Source organism: Natator depressus, chromosome 4, assembly GCF_965152275.1.
Source record: "Natator depressus isolate rNatDep1 chromosome 4, rNatDep2.hap1, whole genome shotgun sequence".
Taxonomy (NCBI): Eukaryota; Metazoa; Chordata; order Testudines; family Cheloniidae; genus Natator; species Natator depressus.
Window position 1 is genome coordinate 23,583,880 of NC_134237.1, and position 23,785 is coordinate 23,607,664.

Here is a 23,785-nt window from a genome sequence, read left to right on the forward strand (position 1 = left end):
GGTAGAATTGTCATGAAATAGTTCCGGACATTCAGAATGTATGGCATACTATTGGTGTTGGCATTTGCGAAACTGGAGACTTCTTAATGGCAATTAATATGGGTGGGATTTTCAAGAGTCGAAGTGATTTAGGAGGACAAGTCCTATTAGCTTTCAATGGAAATTGTGCTCCTAAGTCATCTCGATACTTTTGAAAAATCCCACCCTATTTTATTAATTACATGAGTGGACAGCTCCATGCTCCAGAAGTGCATGACATAGATATATTCTTCCCTTCACCATCAACATGTGGCTCAAAATAAACATGTTGTTCATCCATCACACAAAAATATACCATTTTCTTACATTTAACAATAATCTTTCATGCTGGATCTGTTTGTAGGCAGCATTGTTTGCTCAGGAGGTTGGGAAAAGGGTAGCAGGAAGGAATGGAATAAGCTATTCCAGCAAAAGGCCTGGTCTATGCTAGACAAGTAGTTTGGTTTAACTATGCCCACCCCTGAGAGTTGTAGTTAAGCTGACCTAAGTCCCCATGTAGACAGCACTACATGGAAGAATTCTTCTGTTGATCTGGCTACCGCCTGCTGCGGAAGTGGTTACCTATGTCAATGAGAGAACTCCGCCCATTGGCATATGTAGTGTCTACAATGAAGTGCTACAGCAGTGCAGTTGTAGTTGTGATGCTGTAGTATTTTAAGTGTAGTCAAGCCTTAAGGGCTTGTCTACACAGAGAGTTGTTCATGAGTAACTTTATGCTTGAAGACGTCCAGATGCATTAAGGTAAATTGAATTAAGGCCACTTGAATTATGAATCGGTGTTTCTCCACAAGGGTTTAATGCAGTTCAACTAATAATGTTTGTTGGCACCTTTAGTTAGTTTGGATTAATTTTCCTAAGTGTCCCCCTGTAGACAGACCCACTTTTATTCCAAAGTAAGAATGCCTTGTTCCTGTTCAGCTTGGGTTAACCACTTGGGTTAAGTTAAACAGGAAGAAAATACTCTTATTAAGACTGTCCACATGTGGAGTTAATCAAGAACAACTCTCTGTGTAGACAAGCCCTAAGCCTTTATGGCTTGCCTGCCCATGACATGCAGCTGCTGGTTCATCTGGGCTTCTTAACTTAACAAAAGTATTTAATGTTCTCATGGTTCAGCTGAGGACATGCCACAACTGTAACAAGCATGACTTTGATTGCAGTGCAAATACCACCTTTTCCAGAATAAATAGTCTCACACAATAGTATAAATTGGCAGTCTGCAAATTAGAGATTCCTTGAGGAAGAGTTTATCTTTGCTTTAACCTTTTGATATTTTTGTTTCTTGAAAACAGCAATGCTTTTAGTTATGTCTTTGCTGATCCGTGCTTTCTGTCTAGCTTTTGTATCCATGGAGTTTGCAATGATGAGGTCACTACCTAGAGAATGTTCAGAAAGAAGAGGGGGTTTGAGGTTTAAATGCCTTTCTCCCATCTTGAAAATAGCTTATTATCCCTAAAAATTAGGTAGCAAACTTTATATCTTGGAAGTGTTGTACAGATACCAGCTGGCTAATCCACGCATCGACCCTCTCAGAGAGTGATAATGGAGCATTGTTTCCATTTTGAAAGACAAAGTGACAACCAGAGGCCCCATGCATCCTTGATGTCCTTTTGGGGTAGGGTGACCAGATGTCCTGATTTTATCAGGGCTGTCCCAACATTAGGGGCTTTGTCTTCTATAGGACCCTTAACACACACACCTTGGTCCTGATTTTTCACTGTTGCTCTCTGGTCACCCCATTTTGGGGATTGGGAATAATGTGTGGGAAAAGGAACAAAGGGAACAGTGAGGTGAGAAGTGGATCGAATGTAGAGTTTCATATGAGGAATCACTGGACAGAGAGAGAAAGAGAATGTAGGGGCAGAGCATGGCAAAGCTTTAAAAAAGTTTTTGTTACAAGGTAAAGGTGCTGCAGCTTAAAAGCGTTAACAGGTTCCTGCTGGTTACATGACTGATCTGGGCAGAGTGTAAAGGAAGGGGAAATTGGGTCAAAGGGAGCTGAGGGAAAGGAGTGACTACTTGTATCCTGATTGTCTAAAAAGGTGGGGGAGGAATCCTCTGGAGAGTTATTGCCTGGTGTTTTCTAGCTTTTGCATTTGTATTTGTGACTGGCAGATAATAAACAAGCCCTGAGGTAAGGGGTCTTAAAAAAGATGGAGGCTTGGAATTTCATTTCCATTTCCTGGCTGGTGAAACTGCTCACTGGTTTTCAGGTAGAATAAGGAATTTGTGCGGGGACATAAGGAGCCTATGGAGGGACTAGGGGAGGCGGGTAGTGCAGTTGGAGGAGTGGATGATGAAGATGACTTTAACTGGTGAATGTTAGATTGGAGAGGGGGTGTCAGGGAGGCTGGATAGGATAAGGACCCATTAAACCATGCACGAAAGAACAACAGTGTGATCCAGGGTTTTGGCAGTGGGAAAAGGAGAAGGGTGTGGGGGTCAGGCTTTAGGAATGTGTGTCAGCAATAAAGCCAGTATGAGAACTCGATAGTTTCTGGATGCATGCTCTGTCCACTGTATCACATTGTCTCTAAAACATGAGAAAACTCCTGTCTCTTCAGTTTCTACACCAGATAAAATACTGGATTCTACCTTCTCTGCACCCCCAAAAAATTACATATTTTGTTGTAAACTACTAATTTAAAGCATTAGATTTTTCATTTAGGGCTCAATTCTGCAATAAACTGAGTTTACTGGCCCCAATCATGCAGAGCACTTAATCAGGTGCTTAACTGTAAACATATGAATAATCTCATGACTTCAGTGGAATTACTCAAATGCTTAATGTTAAACATGTGCGTAAGTGCTTTGCAGGTTGGTGACTAGAATGATCAGCAACTTGTGGTACTGAGCCCTCAGATACTGTGTCCTTGGAAATGCAGCCTCAGTCATAACATGCGCAGTTGTTTTACTCAGGTTCTCAAGCACAGCCCTGGTAGAGCTATCTCTAGCCTGAAACTTACCATGCTCTTAAGCACACAGGAAGAACATAGGAACACAAAACTGAAAGGGACCTCCTGGGATATTTAGTCCAGTTCCCTGCTATTGCACACAAGCCCGTCATATAGTCACATTCATGAACGTGCCCCCACTATTCTCCATTGGAAGGGTGTTGCAGAACTTCACTGCTCTGGTGGTTAGAAACTTTCTTCTAATTTCCAATCTAAAATTATTCATGACCAATTTATACCCATTTGTTTTGCCAGCATTGCCCTTTAGCTTAAATAGCGCATGGCACTCCCGTGTGTTATGCCCCAATGTATTTATAGAGAGCTATCATATCATAAGAACATAAGAATGGCCATACCAGGTCAGACCAAACGTCCATCAAGCCCAGTACCCTGTCCTCTGACAGTGGCCAATGTCAGGTGTCCCAAAGGGAATGAACAGACAGGTTATCATCAAGTGATCCAATCCCAGCTTCTGGCAAACAGAGGCTAGGGACACCATTCTTGACCATCCTAGCTAATAGCCATTGATGGACCTATCTTCCATGAATCTGTCTAGCTCCCTTTTGAATGCCGTTATAGTATTGGCCTTCACAACATACTTTGGCAAGGAGTTCCAGATGTTGACAGTCCATTTCGTGAAAAAATACTTTCTTGTGTTTGTTTTAAACATGCTACCTATTAATTTCATTTGGTGGCCCCTTGCTCTTGTATTATGAGGAGGAGTAAATAACACTTCCTTATTTACTTTCTCTATACCATTCACGATTTTATAGACCTCTGTCATATCACCCCTTAGTCACCTCATTTCCAAGCTGAAAAGTCCCAGTCTTATTAATCTCTCCTCATACGGAAGCTGTTCTATAACCCTAATAATTTTTGTTGCCCTTTTCTGAACCTTTTCCAATTCCAATATATCTTTTTTGAGATAGGTTGACCACATCTGCACGCAGTATTCAAGGTGTGGGCGTACCACGGATTTATATAGAGGCAATGTGATATTTTCTGTCTTATTATCTATCCCTTTCTTGATGATTCCCAACATTCTGTTCGCTTTTTTGACTGCCGCTGCACCTTGAGTGGATGATTTCAGAGAACTATCCACAATGACTCCAAGATTTTCCTTGAGTGGTAACAGCTAATTTAGACCCCATCATTGTATATGTATAGTTAGGATTGTGTTTTCCAATGTGCATTACTTCGCATTTATCAACATGAAATTTCATCTGCCATTTGTTGCCCAGTCACCCAGTTTTGTGAGAACCTTTTGTAGCTCTTCGGAGTCTGCCTGGGACTTCACTCTCTTGAGTTGTTTTGTATCATCTGCAAATTTTGCCACCTCACTGTTTACCCCTTTTTCCAGATTGTTTATGAATATGTTAAATAGGACTGGGCCCAGTACAGCTCCCCGGGGAACACCACTATTTACCTCTCTCCATTCTGAAAACTGATCATTTATTTCTACCCTTTGTTTCCTATCTTTTAACCAGTTACCAATCCATGAGAGAACCTTCCCTCTTATCCCATGACTGCTTATTTTGCTTTGATGAGGGACCTTGTCAAAGGCTTTCTGAAAATCTAAATACACTTTATCCTCTGGATCTCCTTTGTCCGCATGCTTGGTGACCCCCTCAAAGAATTCTAGTAGATTGGTGAGGCATGATTTCCCTTTACAAAAAACATGTTGACTATTTCCCAACAAATTATGTTCATCTATGTGTCTGACAATTTTGTTCTTTACAATAGTTTCAACCAATTTGCCCAGTACTGAAGTGAGGCTTACTGGCCTGTAGTTGCCAGGGTCACCTCTGGAGCCCTTTTTAAAAATGGGCATCACATTAGCTATCCTCCAGTCATTTGGTACAGAAGCTGATTTAAATGATAGGTTACAGATGACAGTTAGTAATCCTGCAATTTCACATCTGAGTTCCTTCAGAACTCTTAAGTAAATACCATCAGGTCCTGGAGACATATTACTGTTTAGTTTATCAGTTTGTTCCAAAACCTCCTCTAACGATTCATTAATTTGGGACAGTTCCTCAGATCTGTCACCCAAAAAGAATGGCTCAGGTTTGGGAATCTCCCTCACATCCTCAACAATGAAGACCAATGCAAAAAATTCATTTAGTTTCTCCACAATGGCCTTTTCGTCTTTGAGTGCTCCTTTAGCATCTCGATCGTCAGTGGCCCCACTGGTTGTTTAGCAGGCTTTCTGCTTCTGATGTATTTAAAAAAAAATTGCTCTTACTTTTGGAGTCTTTGGCTAACTGTTCTTCAAATTCTTTTTTGGTCTTTCTAATTATATTTTTACACTTCATTTGCCAGAGTTTATGCTCTTTTCTATTTTCCTCATTAGGATTTATCTTCCACGTTTTAAAGGATGCCTTTTTGCCTCTCACTGATTCTTTTACTTTGTTGTTTAACCATGATGGTTCTCTTCCTATGTTTTTTAAATTGGGGTATACATTTAAGTTGAGCCTCTGTTATGGTGTCTTTAAAAAGTTTCTATGCAGCTTGCAGGGATTTTACTTTTGGTACTGTACCTTTTAATGTCTGTTTCACTAACCTCCTCATTTTTGTGTAGTTCCCCTTTCTGAAATTAAATGATACCGTGTTGGGCCATTGTGGAGTTTTCCCTGCCACAGGGATGTTAAATTTAATTATATTATGGTCACTATTACCAAGCGGTCCAGCTATATTCACATATATGATCCTGCCCTTCACTTAGGACGAAATCAAGAATTGCTTCTCTTCTTGTGGGTTCCAGGACTAGCTGCTCCAAGAAGCAGTCATTTAAGGTGTCCCTTCTCAGCCTTTATTTTGCTTGGCTAAACAAGCCAAACTCCGTAAGTCTCCTTCCATATTATAGGCCCTCTATTCCCTTCATCGTTGTTGTACCTCTTCTCTGCACCTGTTCTGGTTTGAATCCATCTTTCGTGCATTTTGGTGTATAATAGTATTGCCAATGCCTTGTGGGATGGCATTAATACTGCTCTATCTGTACTGTAAATATCTCTCCTGATACAACTTAAGATTGCTTTTTTTTTTTTAAGGCTGCATTACATAGATGACTCATAGTTATCCTGTGATTGACTAATATACTTGAGTCTCTCTTGTCCTCAGTTAGTTCCAAGTGAAGAGCTCCCAGCTTGTGGCAGAATTCTCATTAACCTCCAAGTGCAATATGTAGCATTACATTTCGTCCCATCCAATAGGTCTGCCAATTCTTTCTATATAATATTGTAATCTTCCTTTATATTGTCAATGCCTCTCAAGTTTGTATGAGCAGCAGATTTCATTAGCACACTGTGTCAAATACTTTATTGAAGTCCAGATAAGTTAGATCTGCTGCATTCCCTTATCTAAGAAATCCGTTATCTTATGAAAGAAAGATATGAGGTTAGTCTGGTATGATATACTTTTGGTAAACCCACGTTGCATTTTATCCCATTTTATCATTGTGTTCGTGCCGAGTAAGGTGGGCCCCAATCTGCTTTAATCCTGCTGATTCTGAGCAGAGTACAGCCAGTCTCCCTGGCTGGAGTCTTTAGAGGCACTCTCGGACTGCAGATCATTTTTCTAGCACCCTCTTCTGAGAGCTGAGACTCTATCTATGGTTGAAGTGGCTGGTGCTTGAGACTACTGCTGCTACTGTGACTTCCCAAATCACCAAGCTCAGCACAGTGAATAGCAATATATTTGTAAGTTCTGTTATTTTGTAATGCATTAGAACACATATAAAACATATGTTGTGCAAAGCTAATTGCTGATTTCAGTTACCAAATGTGAGCGCTGCTGTGAAAAAACAGACTCCGCTCTGCTTGTAAGAGCAATGCCTGTAAATTCCCATTGTATTCACCTCTGTATAAGCCATTTTATTTGTTCACGTTGGCCATCAAGGCAGGGAAATGAAAATCATATATAACTGTGTTAGGCATTTCTAGTATCAACTGTGCATGATTTTTGCTTTTTACATTTCACCTCTTGAACCTGTCAACTTAAAATGTCTTGTAGTTCTGCCTTCCCATGACGATACACGTTGATCCCGAGAAACTGGTAGCATTGGGTGAAAGTTGTCATATGAGCTATTCTGCAACCTTCATAAATGAATAATTGTTTAATATTAACTTCATAATATACTTTTAAAATATGCAGGTGAAATGGAGTAAAGATAGAGAAAAGGCTAATAATTCTCTCTAACTTATGGATTCCATGTGTTTATATGAGAAATGAATGCGGGTACAATTAAAGAATGGTTTATGCCATCATGCCACATACCTTGACCATGTTTTTTTGCAATATTCCCTATAATTAGGGTAATAAATATTCATATCCTTTGTTAAATTACCCTAATGAAGGTGGGGAGGGTCCAGCTTTTAATGGGGTCCTCTGTTCTTGGCAACAGTGCGAGTGTGTTTAACTAAACATTTGAATAATTACCAAAGCAACTTGTTTTTCATGCAGTGACATATGACCAAATGATTGTAACAGGTTTCAACTTCAGCTCTGACCATGCAGTAAGCCTAAAATCATTTAGTTGTGAACTGTAGAAAGAACAGAAAAGGATTTACTCTAGAGATCTGCACGAAAAGCAGGTTTATTTCTTTAAAATGCCTATTTTCAAAGTCACAGCAGAGACAGATTGACTTTATCTACACCGGGTTCACCCATCCTTTTACTGGTTCAGAGTTCACAGAAGCTCAGCCTTCTTTCATTTGATTCTATGTGCAGTGTGTATTGCATTTCACACACGTCCCGTGGGACATCATTGTGATGTTTGGATGTGTAATTCTATAAAGGAAATATCTTTCCCCTCTCTGTTTCTAACTGTTATCTTTGGGCATCAGCACTGATTCAAAAATAAACACACGGGCAAAACTGAATTTAACTGAAAAGAGGTTAATACAGACAGAAAATGATGGGCCTGGTCCCAGTGGCAAAACCACCACTGGCTTCAGTGGGAGAAGGATTGGGCCCATTGATTTATTCCGTCTAGAATGTAACGGAACTCCAATATTAAATAAGTTCCGAGCAGTTAGAGGTGGAAAGTCCACCTGGACCAGTATGTATTGAGCTATTTTGTCAGTAGCGTGGTCTACTAAACATGACACCAAACTGACTTGGGAGACCTGGGTTCTATTCCCAGCTCTGCCAACAATCTGCTGTGTGACTTTGAGCAAGTTACTTAACTGCTCTGTATTGTTGTTCTTCCCATTTGTAAAAGAGTGTAACACTGCTTGCTCACCTTTCGCCTTTTGTGAAGTGCTTTGATATCTGCAGATGAAATGTACTGGGTAAACAGTAATATTATTCTATGCCAAGGGGATATGTGTGCATCCGTATCTGTATGAGGACAGAATAAGCATGTACATGCACCTCCTTGTGTCACTTGGATTAAACTTTGGTGAAGACTGCGAGACCTCTCTACTGGTAGAACAGTTTCTGCTAGTCAATTGATTTAGAAGCAGCAATGCACTGGAGGGGTCATGAAAAGTGCGGCGACAGACTGCTGGGTTTCCCAGAACTGTGAGCCACTGTGTTACCCCTCTCAGCCTCAGCAAGTGAGAGCTTTGCTGCTGCTATGCTGTGTGTCAGATTCCTGATCTGCCTTGCCAACTAACTCTCCAAGACTGTGCTAATCCTAACCTTGCCTCGCAAATAACAGAGAGGCCTATCTGCATTGCTCAGCCCCTCTACCTGTAGCACCCACAAAACCTTGTCACGTTTGCTACCCCTTGAAAGAAACCGTTCACAGCAGCTTATTCCCTTAATGGGGGTTAGCAAACCCTCTCTTTCAAAGCACTGAGCTGGTTTACTGTCGAAGTAAAGTAAGTTTATTAATAAAAGGACATAGGTTTAAGTTATATCAAATATAAGAAATAAAGATAGAAATGGTTACAGGCAATCAAAAGTAAGAATACGCTTCTGAGACTTGAATCTAACTTAAACTTAGAGTCCTCTGTGCAAATAAGTTTTTCTCACCAGTATTTCTTCCAGCATGGCTGACCAGGTTTTTTTAGCCCAGACCCTTCACAGAGCTCAAAGTGCTCAGTTGCTTTGTCTCCTCTGGTGAAGGATGTCAAAATGTCTTTCTTTCTCTGCTTATATCCCCAAAGCTTTTTCTTTGTTTTCAAAGTTAGGAAGCCTTCTGAAGGGCTCAGCTTGCAGCATCCAGGAGGGAGCTGATGCCATGTTAATGTTTGTAGTCTCCTCCCCTGTTGAGATATTTAAGTGGTTGTCTCCCTAACTTGCTAGTTTGATGGCTTTGTTTACCTTTTACCTAACTGTGGTGAATACGTCAGGCCTGACGAGTTACTGACAGAGTAGTGAGCCACCAATGGGCCTCTGAGTCACAAGTACTAAAGCAAAGGATGGGGTTAGGAGATTTCCCAGATTCTGGTGCGGTTAACTGAGGGTCCATTTTCAAAAACACCTAAATTGCTTTTGAAAATTGGACTTAAGCTCCTAAATCAGTTAGGCAACTTGAAAATTTTACCCTGAATGCTTACCTGTTACAACCCACTTCACATTGTTATATCCCTTTTCCTTGCCATATTTTGTCTTTGTTATTACATTGTAATTTCCTCAAGTGTTAATAACTTTGTATTAAATTTTAGCTGTGGCAATTAATTTTCTGAGGGTAAAATGAAATATTGTGTCATCAGTGCATCTTTTCTTGCCCCTCCCATTTTTCTCTCAATCTCTTTGATGATCTGTTTTTCAGGGTTGATTTTGCTCACTATTTTCAGTTTGAGAGATTTTTCCACTCTGTGCTCCTTTAAAAAGCAGTGTTGTCCTTCTCTAGCACTGTATCTTTTTGAGTAGGACTAAACCAGTACCACATGGCCTGTTGTAAATTATTGTTGTTAATAACAAACTGGACCTTTTTCTTCATCTGCTGTATGTCACTAGCACTGAAGGCCGGTCTTTTCTCCATTGTCTTCACAATAGCTGTAAATTTTACTGAAGACTTAAAGGATCTTTCTTCAATAACTTCCAAATCCCTTTCCTGGTCAAGATTCTGAACACATTGAAACCTCTTGCTTTAAATGAAGCAGTGGTACTCCTTTGGCAAATACTTCCCCATCTATTTTTTTAAGAAGAAAAAGAAAAAAAATTATGGTTCATGGATTTATATTTCAGTCCAGATTCTTGACCCGTAAGATAGTGCAGACTGACTACAGGCCATTCAGCTGATAGGGGATCTCCAGATATGAAAGTTGCATTTGCTTTTCCCCTAGTAGAGTGTGCCTGTTGTGGCTTGATTCCTGGAATGGTGCGGGAATAGATTTTGTACGCACAGTCTCTTGCCACAGGTTAAAGGTTAGATGTTGGGGATTTTTGCTCTTAGGCAGGAGAGAGCGAATGGGAGAGAGCTTCTGTGCTAAAATACAAGCAACACAAAAGGGATTTGCACAGGATTAAGCTATAGAGACTCCATCATCATGGCCTAAAGTACACCATCTTTCTCCTGTTTCAATTTCTGCATGTATGGGAAAGGGCCAAGAGGAGAGCAGAGATTCAGTTAATAAATCTTCATATTTCGTGTGGTCACAGGGAGAGCCTGAATTATAGTGCAATCCATCCTCCTGCTGAATTGTTGTGCAATGTTAGCATCTGCTGTGAAGAGGAAATAACATTTGGAACTCTCTGTGAGTGAAATATAGCACAGCACAAAAGGCCCACAATATGCTTTCTATCTCACTTCACACCTTCTTCAAGGGGTAAAGTGGAGCAGAAGGCCTTGCACAGGTCTTCTGCATTAGTATGATTTTTTTTTATGATGATCCTGATATGCAGCTGTGTCAGAAAAGCATATGACAGAACTCAGGAAGGGGACATGTCTCCCCTCCTCTTGGGCCAGCTATGGGCCAGTCCATTCCTTGGTATAATTTACAACATCCTAAAGTCTCTTGTGTATTAAATGCGCTGCCAGTGGGCATAAAGGGCTGTTACATAGTGCCTAGCATGATCAGGCCAGGACTTTTGATTGGGGCCTCTAGGAGGTGATGTCTTTTTACAAAAGAATGAAAATCACTGGCAACGGGGGTTGATTAATATTAAATGGAGATAAGACTTGCCAAAACAGTCTCCTCTACCCAGGCAAAGATTCTTCTTCCTATGCCAGATTACCTGTGTACTATCACAATTGTAATGTTCGCTGCTCAGCAGCGGCAGGAAGTATGTCACGTGGTAGCTCGTGTAGGAGTCTTCCTAGATGGCTTCCAACCCTGACAACATTCCTCATCACCATGAAAAATTAGTGTTGAATGCTTTTTAACACTGAAGCGCATTTAGTTGACTTGGAACTGTAATATCCAATTAATCTTATCCCTCTGTTAGAATGGAATAAGGAAAAACAGTAAGCATCCATTCCTTTATTTTTAAAATTGTACTGAATGGCACTGAGAAGCAAGACCATGTTATTACTTTGTCCTAAACTGGAGATAGAAATCTATGTCCTTACTCCAGGTATATTGAAACTTGCTTATTAAATGTCTCTTCACAAACTATTCCTGTGTTTTCTCCTGATCAATAAGAGCAAAATATGCTTCTTTACACTCTTTGTGATACAGGAAGTAAGATAATAAACAAGGTAGGGGGTTTACTCTGATACAGTATTTTCAAGTAATTTATTTATTTCAATAAACTATGGAAATATGGAGGTGGCTTGCATAAATTTAAATAATTATATTTTCATGGCCTAGTTGGATAATTATCTGCAAATAGATTTGGTTCAATAGAACATTAGTAAAAATGTTCAGTGCAGCATTAAAACCAATTGCTTTGAGTGTTCTGCAACAATGGAAACTCATGATTCAGCTTCCTTTTGTGGAACGCTGTGCGTGTTTTATAATCAGAGAAGACATTCTTGAAGTCTATTAAAAGAGAAAGGATTCTGTTGGGCAGTACTTACCAGAGAGTACTGGCTTTGTGGTCTCTGTAAGGTAGCAAATAACTTTGGGACCTGACAATATTTGTTCCTCACCGCTCTCTTAATATTACCCTTCCCTAATTAGGATTTTATAGTGTTTGGTTCATTTGTAAATGATTATGAATAGTTTGTCTTCTGTTCTGTAGACTGTGGACTCAAATAGAAAATTAAGGTATGGTTGTGACTCATGCCAGAGTTTCCATAAACAAGAGCAAAAACTGCCCCCCCCCTTTTTTTTTTTGCTTCAGTTTGCAAAAAGTGCCATATAAGTTTTGCAAACACAGATTACCTATTGGGTTTCCGTGTCAAGTCCAGGTTAAGGACTTGATCCTGGACCAAGATCCACCCAGGCAGAGCCCTCTACCTCCATGGAGAGCCCATTGACTTTGTCTCCACAAATGAATAGCCAGTCAAGAAGCAAGCAGCTGTTGACCAGCTTGTGAGTGAAATAGCACAAAACTATTTGAACTCATAGTCCTGTCTCAGCTAATTATTGCTCATGACAAAATATTTCCAGGAGAACCCAGTTTGGGCCCCTAGTAACAGATAGTCTACATAGGTTGGGGATGCAATGTTGTAACCACTTGCAAACCGCACCCTGCTGGCCTGGAGCTGGCCTGCATAGCCCCAAAAGCAAGTGATGCTAGGCTGAGGGTACATTGCTAGCCCAGTCAGGAGATGTACTGAACCTTTACCACTCTGAGATCGTCTCCTTCTGGGGATGCTGTGAAGACAGTGAATGTCCTTTCCGATAGAAGGGATTTTAAATTTCAACCCCTTGCACCCAGTGCAGTTAATCTGACCCATGGATAGGCTCTGAGAGAAATAGAAGCATATTTCTTTGCAGAATGGTGGAAATACCTGTACATTTTACCGATATCATATGCATTTCAGTTTTCCTGTGTGACATTATCCTGCCTGGCTGAATAGAGTTACATCAAAGAAGATTGGAAGTGGGAAGCCAACAGGAAACAAAACAATGGCAAAGATAGGGTACAGTCCAGAGAATGCCAAAGATCCTTGAGGAAACAGTGGGGAAAGCTATTGACTGGGGAATAACCCCTGCTTAGCTCCAGCTGGTCTGGCAAGGTGTACTTTTTCCTGACCTAAACCGAGGATGACAGAGGAAGCTAAAACCTTTGATACGCTGTTTAAGGATGAAGCGGGACTTGAGTAGGGTGTCAGCAGCTGCCCAGGGTGGAGCGAGACTGAAACATGGAGGGAATGTAACAGGGCAGTCTGCTTTTCCCAGCCCAGAGAGGGAGGTAACTGAGCTGAATGAAATTTACAAAACCTTGTGATAAAAGATTATGGTTTAGGTAACGGGTAGCATGCATATGGTTTTGAAGAAGCTGGTTTTGGTTCACTTTAATTAGCTTGCTGCTCACAGGTCCCTTTCGGAAAAGGGCTTACCGTTGCCAAATGCAGTTGAGCTGTGGTGTTAATATGGCTGGTAAACAGGCAGGTTGCCACGCAGAGATCCTAGACTGATTGGATGGTGTGGTTCCACCCTTGATAGGAGTCCTCCAAGTCAGGCCTGTGAGCTCAGGGTGCACCCGTAACACCTGCCAAAGCTGAGGACAGTATAACACAATGAAATATACAAATAGATTTTTAACTCAGGGTTTTTTTTGTTGTCTTTTGGGAGAGGGGGTTACTACTTTTTATTGTCCTCTGAGTCAGCGGATATTTCCTTGATTAATTTGGAGAATGTTTCCCTTTCTGGACATTTGCTTCTTAGGAACCCTGTCAGCAGAAATGTCAAAGAATGTTAAATTTAAGGCAGTTTCCATAACTAAACCTGCTGTGTTCCCCCAGCCTTCTGCCCAATACTAAAACATGCTGGGACTTGTTATCAGGACAGCTGAGACCTAGGCAAGGCAAGCTGGGAAAGAGAGTCAAGGTATATACCTGTTCTTATTGCTCATAGCAGTAAAAAAGAGCAGGAACTTTTTGTCTCATTAGAAAAGGGTTCAGGAGTCAGCCTCAGAGGGAGTCAATAGCTGGACAAGGAAACCTAGAGAGAGGAAAGGGAAATTCTTAGGATATTACCCCAGACATATTGTGGAGAAGCTGTGACCCCGGAAGTAAACTGGGGACAACGTTTGTTTTGTTTGAATTTTTGTGGTTGATTTGGATGATGAGACTGTACCGTTAGAAGACATGGTTTAGTTCATCTGGAGAGCCAGATGTAGACAAGTCCAAGAGAGGTGAAATTAAGGCACTGCATTTATTTTTTTCAATTGGTTTCACATTACCCTGATAGGAAGTGAACAAGCTAACCTTGGGGAAAGGTGCTCCCTCAGGACTGCCAACTGTAGGGTGAATTCCTGGAGATTTCATCACGACAGAATTTTTAATTAAAGATCAGTATTTAATTCCTGGAGACTCCAGGACAATCCTGGAGGGTTGACAAACCTATACTCCCTTCCATTTTGGGGAACCAAGGATGGGTGTTCCACGAGAGAGAAGACAGGATCTCCCCTTCACCATCTTAGTAGGCAGGTGGAAACCAGGGCTCATGATATGAAGTATTTTCCTCTCTGTTTTGCACAATATTTGCCCACTTGCCTCAATCTATGGCAGTAGCGCACAGATTTTAGTCATGTGACTTGACATTACTCATAGGATTACAGAGAAAAAAAATCTCAGAGGTTAATACATATATTATAGGACATTTTAGCATTGAACAGGCTGTGAAGGCTGGAGGAGAGGGGGAAAAAAAGGAGACATAAGTGGATGATTCAAGTTTTCTCCAGTTTCAATCAAGCCAATGATGAAAGCAGTTTCCCACAAGCTCTAATTTAAACATAGACTTTTAAAAATAACATAGTTGGCTTTTGCAGATGCTCTAAGGAATGAAAGCTTTTTTTTGTGTGATCTCCTTAAAACAGAGTTCATGTTCGAATTGCCTGGATACGTATGAACAAAGAGAGCTAATGCATCCCGAGAGCCCTTCCAGCTTTCACAGCTAGATACATTTTTCATAAATAAATACTGTACTGAGCTGAACTTTTGGCTATTAGGGGAGATGGGTTATTGGATACATAGCTGGCTCAAGAACAGGACTTTGTTCATAATAAGTCAGATGAAATTTCTAAATCCACTTTATAGTTATAACATGTATCAAACCGCTGTGGTGTTGCTGCTTTGCATAGGGATGAGGTTGTGATATTAACATTTGTTTCTCCTGTGGCCCTCTTCAATCCTTGAAATATATAATTTAATTTTTAACTTTTCAATTCTGATCTGATTTAAAACCAGGCATTGACTTGTACATGATATTTGTCTTTGTTTACTGTTTCATCTAACTCCTCTGAAACATTTTTACATTCTCTAAATGGTAACCTTACTCTAAAAATGGTTAGGTTGAGACTAGTAGAGCTCTATTAGAGCCTGATCCAAAGCCCATTGAAATCAATGAGAGTTCAGTGGCCTTTGCATCAGGCCCTTACATAAGTTCAAAGAGAAAAGGAATGTTAACTACACATAACATAGACAGTGTGCCCTTATAAAAATATAGCATGGTACAAATGCAGAAAAAAATAGCGAACATATAAATATGGTATTGTCCCAGTTTCCAAGCATCAAGAGGTGTGTATTTCTGAAGTGAGTGAATTCCTCATTTAGAATGGAAGATTGAATACTGGCCAAAGTTCGTCCCTTTCATTTATTGATGATATGCACCTGGTTCCTATTATTGCCTTGAAAAGAGTGGATAGAACTGAAAATCTTTCAGCTCTGTAATTCTGCTTCAGCCAAAACAAAGCTCAGTATTCAAGTTCTCAAGATGAAGTCTGTTTCCAAGACAATGTACCTGATTCTTCTCTTACCTATCTCCATTAGCTTTACTGGAGTTACTCCTGATTTGCACAGGCATAAATGAGGGGACAGTTAGACCCACTGTTCTCACCTGTGTGTGTGTGTGTGTATGTCACTTTGCAAATCTTAATCACACTTAAAGCACATTAAATCATTTTATATCAGAACATAAACGTGGTCTGTCACTCAGAAATTACTACCCTACTCATGGTTTCAGAGTAGCAGCCATGTTAGTCTGTATCCTCAAAAAGAAAAGGAGGACTTGTGGCACCTTAGAGACAAACTAATTTATTTGAGCATAAGCTTTCGTGAGCTACAGCTCACTTCGTCGGATGCATTCCCTACCCATGTGGCTGACAGTCCACCAAAAAATGAAGAGAAATATCAATTTTCATTGCATATAAAAAAACAGCTCTGACTTGGACATTTGGAGGTAAGAGCTGTTCAGATACCCATCCCAAACACTTGCTAGAGATACTGTGTGTGCTGCTGCTAACTTCCTTCCAATCCTAATTAAAACTATTTTGTGTCAATAAAATGATCAAGCCTGAGTCTGATCTTACTAACACTGATTTTAATCAGGGATGACTCCATTGTCCGTGAAGTTGTCAGTGTGAAACCAGAGAACAGAATTAGGCCCATTGGCTTAATTTCTTTACTACTTTTCCCACAACAGCATACTACTAGACATGATTTTTGCACTATATACATACTATTTTGGCACATGTTTATTTCAGTAGAATATACATGAAATTATTGTACAAAAGTAATACATGAAACTCTTACATGGTATTACTTTAACAATTAGCATGTTGCACTTATTTTTTCTCTGAGGATCTCAACATGTTTTTATAAACATAATGTTAGTAATTTTAATTCTTTGTATTATACTAAATCATGCAGTCTGGGTGATTATTAGAAAAATTAAGACAACTTTTTGCCAACAACAGACACAAATCAAATACTCCTTTTTCTCTGCCACCCCTGCTCATTCGTGAGCTAAATTCTCAGTCGTATGTGCTACAATTAAGGGAATTTAGAAATACATCTTGCACTTGTAATCCACTGGGGTATGTGTTGCAGGCCCCCCTCTGTGCTGATCCACAGAGAATGAGTAGTTACCACCCTCAAATACAGAGCTTTAGCTCAAGCTATAGCACCTTATGCTTTTAGCTCTGGGGTCCCTGGTTCGATCCTGCATGTGTCAGCCAAGAGGGCAGCCATCACACAACAAGTGGGGGCTTCATCTGGGATTCAACCTACAGTGTGTCTGATGCTCAGGATGACCTTTTTTGTGAAAGTCACTGATGAGTTAATCCTCCCGCTGAGACAATCCCCAGAAGATATCAGTTGTTATGGGCACTACCTAAAAAGCCTTTAGCACAAGCTGTAGAAATTCATGCTTGTAGCTCTGGAGGTCCCCAGCTCAGTCTTGGTTGACCAAGACGGTGGCCATCACAGACTGATTTTCTCCCCAATTCACCAAATTTAGGCTCTGATAGACCACGACACAGACTGAACTCCAGAGCTGAGTGTACCCTACCCTGTGGAGTTCAAGCCTGGGTGCAGTTGGGAACAGCATTTCAGAAACATGCATCTGTTCATGATAAGGCAAAGAAAGAGAACCTGTGTTTGAGATTGTCTGATCACAAGCCATTCAGAGCATTATAGATGATAACTAACATTTTGAATCCCAGCCAGAAGTGGATTAGGAGTCAGTGCAGAGGACTGTGTGGCATGCTCACATTAGTCTTCTTGGCAAAAGAGATGAGAAGGTACATTCTGCCCTCATTGAAACTTCTGAGTAGAGCTGATAGGACAAATTCCAACAAAGCATTTTTCCATGAGAATTTGCCAACTTGGTGAAATCTAAACATTTCACGAGGATGGTTTCCCTTTTGTCAGAGTGCTAACAGAACCCAGGAAGTGTTGATGGAACCCTTCGTGCCAGGCAGCTTTTGAAACCTTCCTTGCTTTCTGCCAGGTTGCCTACCTGACTCCCTGGCAGCCTTCGTCTTGGCAACCGTGAACCCCAAAGATTCCAGGGTCTACAGCTCTAGAGAAGACCATCATATGGCTTGACTCGGGTGGGGATCCCAGAGATTTTGGGGTTTGTGGCTGAAGGGCAGCCTACCATGCAGACTTCCTTGGGGTTGGGGATGGGGATGGGGATCAGGATCCTGGGGTTTCTAGGGTCCCTGGCTCTGGGGCAGCCCACAAGGCAGACTAGAATGAAGCCAGGTTATTCCAGGACAGCCAGAGTCTGCAGCTACACAGCAGCCTGGCCTGGCAGACTTCCTCAGAGCCAGGGTTCCATTCCCCTTTTCAGAGAACTTGCAATTCTGGGGTTTTGTTCTGAACTGGAATAAAACCACATTTCAAAATATCAAAATCCTTCACAAAATGGAATTCTCTTTCTCCACCCGGCTCGACTTGTGAGTAGTCTGTAAGTTTATGCCTGAGTAGAGCACATGCAATAGTTGAACCTTGAAGTGAGAGTTTCACTACTATGGTGGTGAATTTTCATCAAAGAGAAAAGTTTCAGTCTTTCAAGTTTACATGAAAAGTGCTGAAGAGCAGGGTCCATGTCTCTTTCTGTGCACTGTAACAACCCCAAGCAATGCTAACAATTATAATAATCAACACACTCACTTTAGGCCATTGCTGTCTCCTGGGAATCCAGGACACTTAATCGATTCAGTAAGACCCTAATATTACCAACTACTGAGTTTGGGATTGGAAATATCCTTCAACAGAAGGAGCAGCAATGCACTCTTTAGTTGCTCAAGTAGCTTTTCATTGGCTCGTTCAGCTTCATTGTTATCTTGTCTGGATTGTGTCTTATCTAGCTTTCATCAAGAACCTTAATTAAGCCTAGAAGAGGAAATCTAATGAGACTGTGAAATCTGGGTTCAAAGAGGACACATAGAGCTAAGTATTGTCATCAAACTAATGGTACTGAAGCTTAAATCTTCACAACATCTCTTCCATCAGCCTGTTGAGAAGGAGGGGAGACAGAATGGAATTGTGAGAGTATAACCAATTACTCCTCATAATCCTTTGGTTGCAGCTGAAAGGCATAAACGGAATGACTGTAAAGCTATCCGGCCTACCCCTGCCATTTCCTGCAGAGGAGCAAACAGCAGCTCATTGATGAACCATATCAAAGACTGCTGCAAAATCTAAAAGTCAGCATGGGCACCTGACCTCCGTCTCGTTGAAAGGAAATCCTCAACCAAAGCTATAATTGTAGGCTCCATGTATTCCAGGGTCTAAAGACAGACCAACAGGTAGCCAGGAGATCAAAGTCAAGGTGTCATCTGAGTTATTTTGCCACACATGAACTTGCTCACAATCATACAGCAGATTGTCAGCAGAACTAGAAATAGAACCAGAGTTCTGATTTTTGGCCCCCTCTTCTGATCACTAGACACATGATCACTTATAGCCCAACCCTTCTGAAAGGGAAATAGTCAATAATTTATGTTTTTATTTTCCAACATAAATACTAATAAACACATCAGATAATGAAAAAATGAGTGCATTTTGATTTATTTCCATATATTTCTAAAGTGAGAATATATTGGAAGTAAATAAAATCCCAGGTTTTTACTTCTGCTTGCTGCCTTCATTATGCTGTAAGAATCATAAACCTTAGAGAAAAAAAAGACCCTTTACGGTATATAGTCTATCCCTTTCTAGTGCAGTCTTGTTCCTGAAAATATACTTGGTAGTGCTTTGTCCAGGCTGGTGTATGTGGTTTTTTTTTTTTTTTGCTTGTTTGGATTTGTACAGTAATAAAATGGGCACCTTTCCAAGGGTAAAGGTGCCCCAATATATGTTACAAAAAGAAAAATAAAAAGTTTTAGATGTCTTCACTGAGTGTAGTGCCTTCTTTCAATCCCCTAGGGAGAAAGAAGTCAGTGGAGCAGTGTTTCAGCAATGACAGATGCTGTGTTAGGGTTTATAATAAATTCTATGGGATTGAGAGAGAGAGAGAGAGAGACATGTGCGATGCAGTTCTGGGTTCCATACGTAAGGGCAACACGTCACAGGGCAGGGAGGAAATACAGTCACATCTAGAATAGTGCATTCAGTTCTGTGGACCCCTTTAGCAAAAAGGTCAGAGCAAACTGAAGGGGTTCAAAGAAGGGCACAAAAATTATTCAGGGGTTTGAAGGATTGATTTAGTGGAAAGATTAAGAAAAATAAATATAAATGCAATAGCTTGGCTAAGTGATGAATGTGGTTAAGGGGCATAAGGGACAGCATGGTTTGAAGGAAATAAAGAACAAAAGAGGAATTATTTTGTACAATCCTGGGTGTGTGACTGGCAGTAACAAAACTGAAGTGAAGCAAAGGACTATTTAGGCTGCAGCTCAAGAAAAAATGCTGACAGAGATGCAGGGTTTGTGGAGTAGTCTGTTAAGGGAACTAGTAGATGTTTCATCCCTGGAGTCCATGAAAATCTAGACTGTACAAATACTAACATATAGGGACTAATTGTGACAAGCCCTTATGTGGGTGCATGAGGGGAAAGAGAGCATATATAGGGGATGTTTCCCTTTCCCCACAGCCTCACCATGTGGCCAGCACTTGCCGTTCCTGCTCTTTGTGGAGCAGGGACTGCTCCCTAGGTATACCCAGAGGAACTGGGAAACAGGTAGAACCATGGCTTCAGGTCCAACACTTCACTGTCCTGTGGAGCAAGCAGGTCACACTGTGGAGTTAGCTGCCATCCTAAGGGACTGTGCAAATTGTTTCAGTCCCTCAGCACTACAGGTTGCTCAGAGGGATTATTCCTTACTGAGGCACAATTCCTCCCCAAACACTCCATTGGGTGATACATTTCTGCAACACCTCCTTTGTGGATCTGTGGCTAAATGATACGTTTTGGCCCACACTGAATTTTTAAAATAAATCAGCATAGGGGTCGCTTGAATGTCCTAATAGTTTTCTAGTATGGATTCTAGGATTCAATATTCTTTGCCAAGTAGGCTTTATAGAGATCTTATACTAAAATACCAGGTCTTGATTTAGAGTGAAATTTCACATCACAGTGAAAATGGCAGAATTTCTCCCATGGAGAAAAGTGTAAATTTTGGAGAATTTAGCCTACATGGAAACTGCCCTTTTTGGAACAGAAATATCATTAATTTAACATCAAAACATACTTGTTTGTGGAGAAAAGTCATTTTTTCTAATTTTTACCCTCAAAAATTCAAGGTGAAAATATTTAACTTTCCCTGACGCTTTGAAAAGATGATTTTCAGCTGATTTTTACTGGCTATGAGGATTTTTTTCACATGGGCCTTGTGAGGTGGGCAAGAGCATGATTGGTTTGACACAAGTAGAAATCAGTTGTTCATTCCTTCCTGTTCAAATACTGTAGTTTGATTCCTCTGCGGATGACTTTCAATGTGAACAAGAGATGCAAAGAGTCCAGTACTGTTTGTACAATGCCACTTGATCTGCTCTTTGCTACTAACATAAATTCTGCCCTTTCATACTGGCAATTCCCTGCAGACAGAAGTTGTCTATTTATCAACAGAACAAATACAGGCAGCCACCAGCATGTAAACATCCAAACATCATCCTGTTGATGTACATTCACCTTAAACTTGGGAGGTGTTTGGGGGCTTATTCCTTCACCCGCTTTCTTCCCTGGTCCTTCTCGCATGAACAGACAGCAACAATACCCGAAGTCCAAAGGTGAAAACAATTCAATGTTTATTGGGGTGAACTTCCAGCAAGCATGATTCCGGTATCCTTCCTTAGTGTCCCCCTTTCCAGCTCTGACACCACAGAGCCTTACCTGTGTCCCTGTTCCCATTTCCCCCCCTTAGCAAAACATGATTCCAATTTCCCCACCCCCACTCCCTGTTCCCATTTCTCCCCCTTACTTCCTAACTGACTGCAGACTACATAGTAAAACTTGAGTTCTGCTTAGCTATACCTTAACCAATCATTTTACTGAAATTTAACTAACCAATCCTAACACATTGTAACATGATTATTTAACCAATTATATCCCACCACCTTAATTAGTTTACACCCAGCAAAATTAATTATACAGCAGACAGAAACAATCACAGAACCAGACAGAGATTATATAGACAAACAACACGGAAATGGGGACTACAGTGATAGAACAACAAAGAAATGAGGATTTCACATCCCAGCTATTGGTAAGTGAGTTCTTGCCAGACAAGATGCTATCAAACTAAGTTTCCTTTTACATCTTCTAGGCACTTCCCTTTCTCTGGAGGTGATAGGCATTATCAGGACAGGACTGTATTCCTAACAGCCCAATAGCACCTTATTTCAGTGTGACTAGGTTGGAATGTAAGGATGTGACTGTTCGCTTCCCAGCTTATGGCTGCCTCTGCTGCTTAGCCAGAGGCCTTAGCCTAAGAACAGGGCCTCAGACTGTCATAGTAAGAGAAGGCCCTCACACCGGCAGACAGTGATTTTGATTCTTTCTTTTATACCTCTATAACTAGCTAAGTGATAAGAATACACCTAAATTAGAGTATAGGCCTTTACAGACAGGCCTGAATATCTATATCCTAACAGGAGGGTCATCTTTAGAGATGAAAAGATAGTTCATCTTTCATGTCTCCAACTTTAAGTCATTGCTCAACAGAATTTCCTTTAATACCAATGGGACTTTTGTCTGAGTAAGGACTGTGGGATCAGGCCCATAATCTGTGGCCTTTCTGCTAGGTTTGTCTATGGGAGCATTCATCGCAGGGCCAATTTTTACAGTGGTTTCTGTATTGTGGATATGGCCATTAGAAACAGAACATGCTCATTTCCCCTTGCCTTCTCCCTCTACATTGCTCATATCCTCTCCAGATGTCTGCTCACACCTATGCTATGCTGCTGATGCCAGCCCTCACTGCCCATTTGTTAATTTTTCAAAGAAGCACCTTTAATTTTCCACTGATTGGAGGAGTTCCTTGGAAACATGCACAGAACTATTCCAGTGATGTCCTTCAAACCCTTCCTCAAAATTCTTCTTTGCCATGGTGCCTATGACAAGCTTGGCAGTGACTTGGCAGCGGGTGTGCTGAGACCACTGCCTAATGTGCTGACTATCATTGTCTCACTGTTTCCCTGTGCTCCTCCATCAGTCTGTACACCTCTGGGTCCTGGTCCATAACTGGGGCTCGTTGGTGCTACCATAATAGAAATAATAACAACAACAATTTGTCTTGTCGGCTGTACAAATTTAGATGGACGTTTTTTCCATTACTTTGGCAAATTTCACACAGGTGATTTTTAAGTAGACCACTTTATATTCCATTATCAGTCATCTGAGATAACAAGTCCCCATAAATGAAATGCACTTTTAAAGTGTGCACATAACACCCATTAAAACTTGAAATATGGAGTGTGTTCATCTACAGCATCACAAATCCATTACATTATAAAATGCCTAATATAGTTCTGCCCTAAATGGTCAGTGTGTTCCGTAACAAAGAATTATTAAAATATGTCCATGATTCACAAAGTAAGTGATTACTAAAAACCTTGGAAATACAATAGACAATCAAAGAGTCATGTCTCAAATAAAACAAAACATGACAGAAATATTCTTGTATTTGAAAGGTGATGGTAGTAAGAATGAAATTAACAGTGTATTCTGTTATCTGTATGGGGAAAGAATTAGTTTTCAGTTTCCATATTTAAACCGCCTTTTTCTTGTGACAAATAGAATGGTATTGAAACATACCGAACAGTATTGTATGAATAAATGTATGATATGTGATACATTTACCTTTTTTCTTTAAGACTTTCTTTGCCATTAATTTACAAAAGCTTTGTTCAATGATAAATGGCCTCTATGGCTAATGTAAGATTAACATATTGAAAAGGAATCGCTTGTCAATATGAAGGAGAGAATTTAGGAATGCAGTTCTGAAATGTATTGCATAAAATGGAAATATCACCCAGCTCATCCTTTATAGATACAAGGAGCCAGCTTCTTTCTCTGTAGAGTATTAGAGATACCAATCATTTGTGACATACGTAT

The 23,785-nt window shown here is 40.5% G+C and overlaps 1 protein-coding gene across 4 annotated transcripts in view; it reads left to right on the top strand.

Annotated features, from left to right (window-relative positions):
• Window positions 1-23,785, top strand: part of GRID2 (glutamate ionotropic receptor delta type subunit 2) — a 1,015,652-nt gene that overhangs the window by 580,542 nt on the left and 411,325 nt on the right. The gene's annotated exons all lie outside the window — the stretch shown is intronic.